Genomic DNA, 7,718 nt, shown 5'->3' on the forward strand with positions numbered 1-7,718 from the left:
AGCTGTGGCTGTGGCCAAGCAGCACTGGAAGAAGCCATGGGTGACAATGAGCACTGGGTAAAGAGCATACTGATTTAGAACAAAAACAAGGTTAAGGCTGCAGAGACCCCCAGGCCCAGTGCATCCAATAAGCCAATGAGCCAGAGTGGCCCCCCGGCCCAGTGCATCCAATGAGCCAGAGTGGACCCCCTGGCCCAGTGCATCCAATGAGCCAGAGTGGCCCCCCAGGCCCAGTGCATCCAATGAGCCAGAGTGGCGCCCCAGGCCCAGTGCATCCAATGAGCCAGAGAGGCCCCCCTGGCCCAGTGCATCCAATGAGCCAGAGTGGCCCCCCAGGCCCAGTGCATCCAATGAGCCAGAGAGGCCCCCCTGGCCCAGTGCATCCAATGAGCCAGAGTGGCCTCCCAGGCCCAGTGCATCCAATGAGCCAGAGTGGCCCCCCCAGGCCCAGTGCATCCAATGAGCCAGAGTGGCCCCCCAGGCCCAGTGCATCCAATGAGCCAGAGTGGCCTCCCAGGCCCAGTGCATCCAATGAGCCAATGAGCCAGAGTGGCCCCCCCAGGCCCAGTGCATCCAATGAGCCAGAGTGGCCCCCCCTGGCCCAGTGCATCCAATGAGCCAGAGTGGCCCCCCGGCCCAGTGCATCCAATGAGCCAGAGTGGCCCCCCAGGCCCAGTGCATCCAATGAGCCAGAGAGGCCCCCCTGGCCCAGTGCATCCAATGAGCCAGAGTGGCCCCCCAGGCCCAGTGCATCCAATGAGCCAGAGAGGCCCCCCTGGCCCAGTGCATCCAATGAGCCAGAGTGGCCTCCCAGGCCCAGTGCATCCAATGAGCCAGAGTGGCCCCCCCAGGCCCAGTGCATCCAATGAGCCAGAGTGGCCCCCCAGGCCCAGTGCATCCAATGAGCCAGAGTGGCCTCCCAGGCCCAGTGCATCCAATGAGCCAATGAGCCAGAGTGGCCCCCCCAGGCCCAGTGCATCCAATGAGCCAGAGTGGCCCCCCCTGGCCCAGTGCATCCAATGAGCCAGAGTGGCCCCCCGGCCCAGTGCATCCAATGAGCCAGAGTGGCCCCCCAGGCCCAGTGCATCCAATGAGCCAGAGAGGCCCCCTGGCCCAGTGCATCCAATGAGCCAGAGTGGCCCCCCGGCCCAGTGCATCCAATGAGCCAGAGTGGCCCCCCCCCAAACTTTGGGCCAACCTTATCTGTGCTGCCGGTAACAGTGAGGCTAACCGGAAACAACCTAACCTGCTGGCAGCACCTGACCCCGCCTCCAGGGCGCACTGATTGGATAAAACAAGAGTGCGCTCCACAATCACCGCCCAGGGATTGGCGGAGACTCACATCAATCAAACTCCGGTCAAGTTTGAGTGAGGCACAGCGGGAGTAAATGGCGCGGAAACGGGCCGGAATTATCCTCAGGGCCGGGGGCGGGCGGCAGTGCCAGGCCGGCTTTCCCCGCTCTCCCCGCGGGGCCGAAGCCAAATATTAACCGCGGCCGCGTCCGGGGCAGGCCCCGCCGACCAATAGCGGGCACAGCCCTCAGACCAATCAAACCTCTGACCCGTGTCCACCAATGAGAGCGGCAGGACACCCCGGCGGAAAGATGGCGCCCGCCCGCCCGGCCCCGCTCCGCTCCGCCCGGCCCGGCCCGGCCCGGGGACCCCTCTCCGCCCCGCTCCGCCCCGCCCGCTACACTCACCCGGCAGCTTGCGGCGCACCGCCCAGACTGGCCTCCTGTCACCCGGGTGGCGCCGCTCCTTCTCCGCTCACTTCCCTCCCCCCGCGAGGAAATTCCGTTCGGAAACAAGATGGCTCCCGCGCCGCTTCGGGGAGGAGAGGGAGGGGGGGGGGGGAAAAACCCCGCATCTCGCGAGAGCTCAGCGTCAACTCCCGTCCCTTAAAGGCGCTGTCTTCAATTTTTAGAACGACAGCGGATAAATACTTCTTAAAGGGATCTTTGACCAAATCAGAGATTTCATTGAATTGTACAGCGCCGGGTGAGGCCATTCTATAGACTCTGGGACTGTTCCTACAGATTGGAGGGCGGCAAATGTAACCCCACTATTTAAAATAGGAGGGAGAGAGAAAAACAGGGAATTACAGACCAGTTAGCCTAACATCAGTAAAAGGGAAAATGCCCGAGTCTATTATAAAGGATGTGATAACAGAACACTCTGAGGGCATTGGACAAAGTCAGCGTGGGTTTATGAAAGGGAAATCATGCCTAACAAATCTACTGGAGTTTTTTGAGGATGTAACTAGTAGAATAGATCGGGGAGAACCAGTGGATGTGGTTTATTTGGATTTTCAGAAGGCTTTTGATAAGGTCCCACACAAGAGGTTAGTGTGCAAAATTAAAGCACATGGGATTGGGAGTAATATACTGGCATGGATTGAAAATTGGTTAACAGACAGGAAACAGAGAGTAGGAATAAACGGGTCTTTTTCCAGGTGGCAGGCGGTGACTAGTGGGGTACCGCAGGGATCAGTGCTTGGGCCCCAGCTAGTCACAATATATATCAATGATTTGGATGAGGGAACCAAATGTAACATTTCCAAGTTTGCAGACGACACAAAACTGGGGTGGAAGTGAGCTGTGAGGAGAATGCAAAGAGGCTCCAGTGTGATTTAGACAAGTTGGGTGAGTGGGCAAGAACATGGCAGATGCAGTATAACGTGGATAAATGTGAGGTTATCCACTTTGATTGTAAAAACAGAAAGACAGATTATTATCTGAATGGTGATAGATTGGGAAAAGGGGAGGTGCAACGAGACCTGGGTGTCCTTGTACACCAGTCGCTGAAAGCGAGCATTCAGGTGCAGCAAGCAGTTAGGAAGGCGAATAGTATGTTGGCCTTCATTGCAAGAGGATTTGAGTACAGGAGCAGAGATGTCTTACTGCAGTTATACAGGGCCTTGGTGAGACCACATCTGGAGTATTGTGTGCAGTTTTGGTCTCCTTATCTGAGGAAGGATGTCCTTGCCATGGAGGGAGTGCAACAAAGGTTTACCAGACTGATTCCTGGGATGGCAGGACTGACGTATGAGGAGAGATTGGGTCGACTAGGCCTATATTCACTAGAGTTTAGAAGAATGAGAGGTGATCTCATCGAAACATATAAAATTCTAACAGGACTAGACAGACTAGATGCAGGGAGGATGTTCCCAATGGCTGGGGAGTCCAGAACCAGGGGTCACTGTCTCAGGATACAGGGTATGCCATTTAGAACCGAGATGAGGAGAAATTTCTTCACTCAGAGGATGGTGAACCTGTGGAATTCTCTACCACAGAAGGCAGTGGAGGCCAAGTCATTAGATGTATTCAAGAAGGAGATTGATATATTTCTTAATGCTAAAGGGATCAAGGGATATGGGGGAAAAAGCAGGAACAGGGTACTGAGTTAGACGATCAGCCATGATCATTCTGAATGGCGGAACAGGCCCAAATGGCCTACTCTTACTCCTATTTTCTATGTTTCTATGGTCCATCATATCTGTGCCTGTGCTCTGAAAGAGCAATCTGGAGCTCGGAAGATATGTTGATTGTTGAATAGTAAGGGATCCTCTGGGACAGAGTAAACATAATGGGCTTCATTTTAGCACCCGCTATGGGGTGCGTTCCTGGTTGGGGGGGCTCCGAAAATCGGGGAATCCCGGAGCGGGTTTGGAGCCCGGCTCCAACCCGCCCACTACCGGGTTCCCCACAGACGTGCCGGCGTGTGCGCGCAGCCCCCGCATGTGGGACTCCCGCAGGCAATTAAAGCCAGCGGGATGCCACGTGACAGTATTTACGTAGGTATTTCAGGTCATTAACAGACCTGATTAAGGGAATATGTGAGGAGGGGTGGGATTTTAGAGACAACTGGGACTGTTTCCCACACTGTGGGAAACACTCCCAGTTGACATGGACGTGTTGCAGCTGTCAGCCTGTGGCAGCTGCAAAGGTCCATTTGACAGGTGGGGGGGGGAAAGACCCTCACTCATTGCAGGAGGCCACTCTGTCACTTGGGATAAAGTTTGGCCTCCACCACCCTCCTCCTGACAAGAAAATTCACCAACTTGCACACTTACCCCGGGGTCCAGAGACATGTACCTACCTTGCGGACCCCCTCAGATGTACATCTTCCGGATGGGGGCCGCCGTAGCTGCGGTCATGACCTCCTCGGAGGGCGAACAGCATCACCAGCCTCGCCGGCCACGCCGTCCACCTCTGACACGTGGAGCTCCACAACACAGTGCTGTGACACATCCACCTGCACAGCAGGAGGGAGGGCAACCGCAGAGAGAGATGCGTCGCAGAGGGCACTACCCTCGCCACAGGGTCCACAGACCGAGGCTCAGCTTCCTGGACCTCTCTGAGCAGCAGTGCACACGGAGGCTCAGAGTCACTCGACATGTAGTCGTGGACATCTGCAGCCTCCTTCATGCCGAGCTGCTCCCGGTTGTCCCGAGCACCCTCTTCTTACCTGTCGCTGTCAAAGTCACCACTGCCCTCAACAACTTCTCCTCCGCATCCTTCCAGGGTGCCACCGGGGACATCGCCGACGTCTCTCAGTCGTCTGCACAAAAGAGCCCTGCAAATACACCTACACCCACTCTGCAGTGACACAATGGGTGGCATCAGTTGTGAGTCTTCATCGTGATCCTCAGGAAAGGGCATTATTGCACAAACCAGACAAGATTCGCAAAGACGTGGCAGTAGTGGTGCCAATATAATATGTAATGTGAGTTGGTCAGAAATTCAATATAAGTAAAAACCATGACAAACCCTCAAACACCCTTGTGCATCCCCTTCATGCTCACGACACATTTGCCTTACGCTTCCTACTGCACATATGTGATGCATGCCTTGTGGCTGCAGCACAGGTAGTGGCAGGTTGAGTGAGGCTGACTGTGAAAGAGATGCATGAGAGGGTGAGTATGAGATAGAGCCATGAGATTGTATGAGGATTGGGTTGAGTGGTAATGGCGGGATGAGTACTGGCGAGGTGAGTAAGTGCAGGTAAGATGAGGATGAGCTTTGAGTGGGTATGAGGGGTGATGTGATAGAGTCGTGTTGGCAGTGCAGAAGGAGATGTGGGGTGGGGGTGGTGATGTGGCAGATGGAGTGTAGGGGAATGAGTAAGTGTACTCACTTTGGCTGACCTACTTAGGTCATTGCAGCGTCTCCTGCACTGTATGCAGGTGGGCGATATGTTGGTGGTGCAGGTGACCTCCTCTGCCACCTCGAGCCAGGCCCTCCTGGTGGCAGAGGCAGGCCGCTTCCTCCCGCCCACCGGGGGGGGGGAAGATCTCTGTCCTCCCCCTCCTCCTCACCCCATCTAATGATACCAGGAGTGAGGCATCATTAAACTGGGAGCAGCCTTCCCCCTGGGCTGCTCCATGCTGTGATTTTTCCGATTTGTTGCAGCATCTGTCAGTGGAGGACTGCCCCTTTAAATAGAGCTCCTCCAGCTGACAGACCTTACTGCGCATGCGCAGCCCGCCCGACGCGCAGCTCAGCAGTGGGGAACCTGGAAGACCAGGTAAGTGGATCCAATTAGGCTGCGATCGCGCGGGGGGCAGGCTGATTTCACCGGCGCGTTACCCACTCGCCCAATAGCCCCCCCCGCCGCGAATCCGCAGCCCTGCTAACATTGAGCCCCATATGCTAGAATTTCACATTGAGTTCGAGAGTGACGTACTTAAGTCTGAAACTAGAGTCTTAAATTTAAACAAAGCCAATAAGAGAGGCGAGTTGGCTAAGGTTGACTGGGAAATTAGATTAAAAGATATGATGGTAGATAAGCAATGGCGAACATTTAAAGGAATATTTCAGCATTCTCAACGAATATACATTCCATTGAGGAATAAAAACTCCACGGGAAAAGTGATCCACCCGTGGCTAACTAAAGAAGTTAAGGATAGTAGTAGATTAAAAGAAGAAGCTTATAATGTTGCCAAGAAGAGTAGTAAGCCTGAGGATTGGGAGAGTTTTAGAAACCAGCAAAGGATGACCAAAAATTTGATAAAGAGGGAGAAAATAGAATGAGAGTAAACTAGCAAGAAATATAAAAACAGATTGTAAGAGCTTCTACAAGTATGTAAAAAGGAAGGGAGTGGCAAAAGTAAACGTGGGTCCCTTCAAGGCCCCAGAAATAGTGGGGAACTAAGGGTCTAATGAGAGTGAGGTGCTTAAAGGGCCGGAACTTGCTCCGACCAGCGTGGCAAGGCTGTCCGGACATCCTGTGGACAGAGACTACGAGAAAACTTACCTCATGGTCTCCGACGTCCTCTTGCTCCCTTTTCATTTTTAAGTTCAGCGCTGTGATTTCAGCGCAGGTTCATTCCGAAACGATAGAGACTGTGGGAATGGAAGCCACGCCCACAGAATCCGTCAAGAAGAGAAGTCCCGCCCACAAGCAGGCAAGTAAAAATCATTCATTTAAAGTAAACTTCTCTATGTTTGTGTAAATAAAACTTTGACATATCTTATTATAAAAAGCCAAGTAAATGATTTAGGTTAATGAAACTTAGGTTAAGAGTAAAAAATTATTTAAAAAATTTAATGATCAAAAAATATTAAAATAAGAGTAATTTGACATTCCACATTTGTAAAATGTAATTTTTTGTTGTTTCACAGTTATTAACAGTCATCGAGCTTTTAAAAAGTGGTGTAGGGCTGGTATTTTCCAGCGTACCTTTTGGTGGTGAAAGTATCTTTGTTCCAGCTGGGCAGATGGATAAGTTTGCGAATGTTTAATGATTTCTATGATTTTAGCGTGCCGTGTCCCTTTAATTCGGAACTGTCAAACCGCCGGCAAACCAATCGGAGCAAGTTCGCGATTTCCGGGTTTTGTGTGAACTTGCACAATCGGTTTGCCGGCGGAGAGACAGGACGCCATTAGGGACGGCTGTGGGCGAGCAATTTCTGTGCCATTGTAATTAATATTAGTAAATAAAAAGCACTGGAGAAATTAATGAGTCTAAAAGCCGACAAATCCCCTGGACCGGATGGCCTACATCCGAGGGTTCTAAAAGAGGTCTCTGCAAAGATTGTGATTTTGTTCTTCAAAAATTCCCTAGATTCTAGAACAGTCCCAGGGGATTGGAAGGTAGCAAATGTAACCCCGCTATTCAAGAAAGGAGGGAGAGAGAAAACAGGGAACTACAGGCTAGTTAGCCTGACATCAGTAGTCGGGAAAATACTGGAATCCATTATTAAAGACGTGGTAACAGGACACTTAGAAAATCATAATATAATTAGGCAGAGTCAACATGGTTTTATGAAAGGGAAATCGTGTTTGACAAATCTACTGGAGTTTTTTGAGGATGTAACTAGCAGGGTAGATAAAGGGGAACCAGTGGATGTAGAATATTTGAATTTCCAAAAGGCATTCAATAAGGTTGTTATGCAAGATAAGGGCTCATGGTATTGGGGGTAATATATTAGCATGGATAGAGGATTGGTTAACGTACAGATTGTATTCTCAGGTTGGCAGGTTGTAACTAGTGGAGTGCCGCAAGGATCAGTGCTCGAGCCTCAGCTATTTACAATCTATATTAATGACTTAGATGAAGGGACCGAGTGTAATGTATCCAAGTTTGCTGATGATACAAAGCTAGGTGGGAAAGTAAGCTGTGAGGAGGACATAAGAACATAAGAAATAGGAGCAGGAGTAGGCCAATCGGCCCCTCAAGCCTGCTCTGTCATTCAATAAGATCATGGCTGATCTGA

At 51.7% G+C, this 7,718-nt stretch overlaps 1 protein-coding gene across 2 annotated transcripts in view; it reads right to left on the reverse strand.

The window, feature by feature from the left end:
* The window catches only part of nfyc (nuclear transcription factor Y, gamma), a 73,289-nt gene extending 71,455 nt beyond the window's left edge, over positions 1–1,834 (reverse strand). For both annotated transcript variants that reach the window (XM_068006384.1, XM_068006382.1), the window contains exon 1: positions 1,701–1,834. The gene's annotated coding sequence lies outside the window, so the exon portion shown is untranslated. The remainder of the gene's footprint in view (positions 1–1,700) is intronic.
* Positions 1,835–7,718: the final 5,884 nt, after the last annotated feature.

The sequence above is a fragment of the Heptranchias perlo genome, chromosome 26, assembly GCF_035084215.1.
Source record: "Heptranchias perlo isolate sHepPer1 chromosome 26, sHepPer1.hap1, whole genome shotgun sequence".
In the NCBI taxonomy this organism is placed as follows: Eukaryota; Metazoa; Chordata; class Chondrichthyes; order Hexanchiformes; family Hexanchidae; genus Heptranchias; species Heptranchias perlo.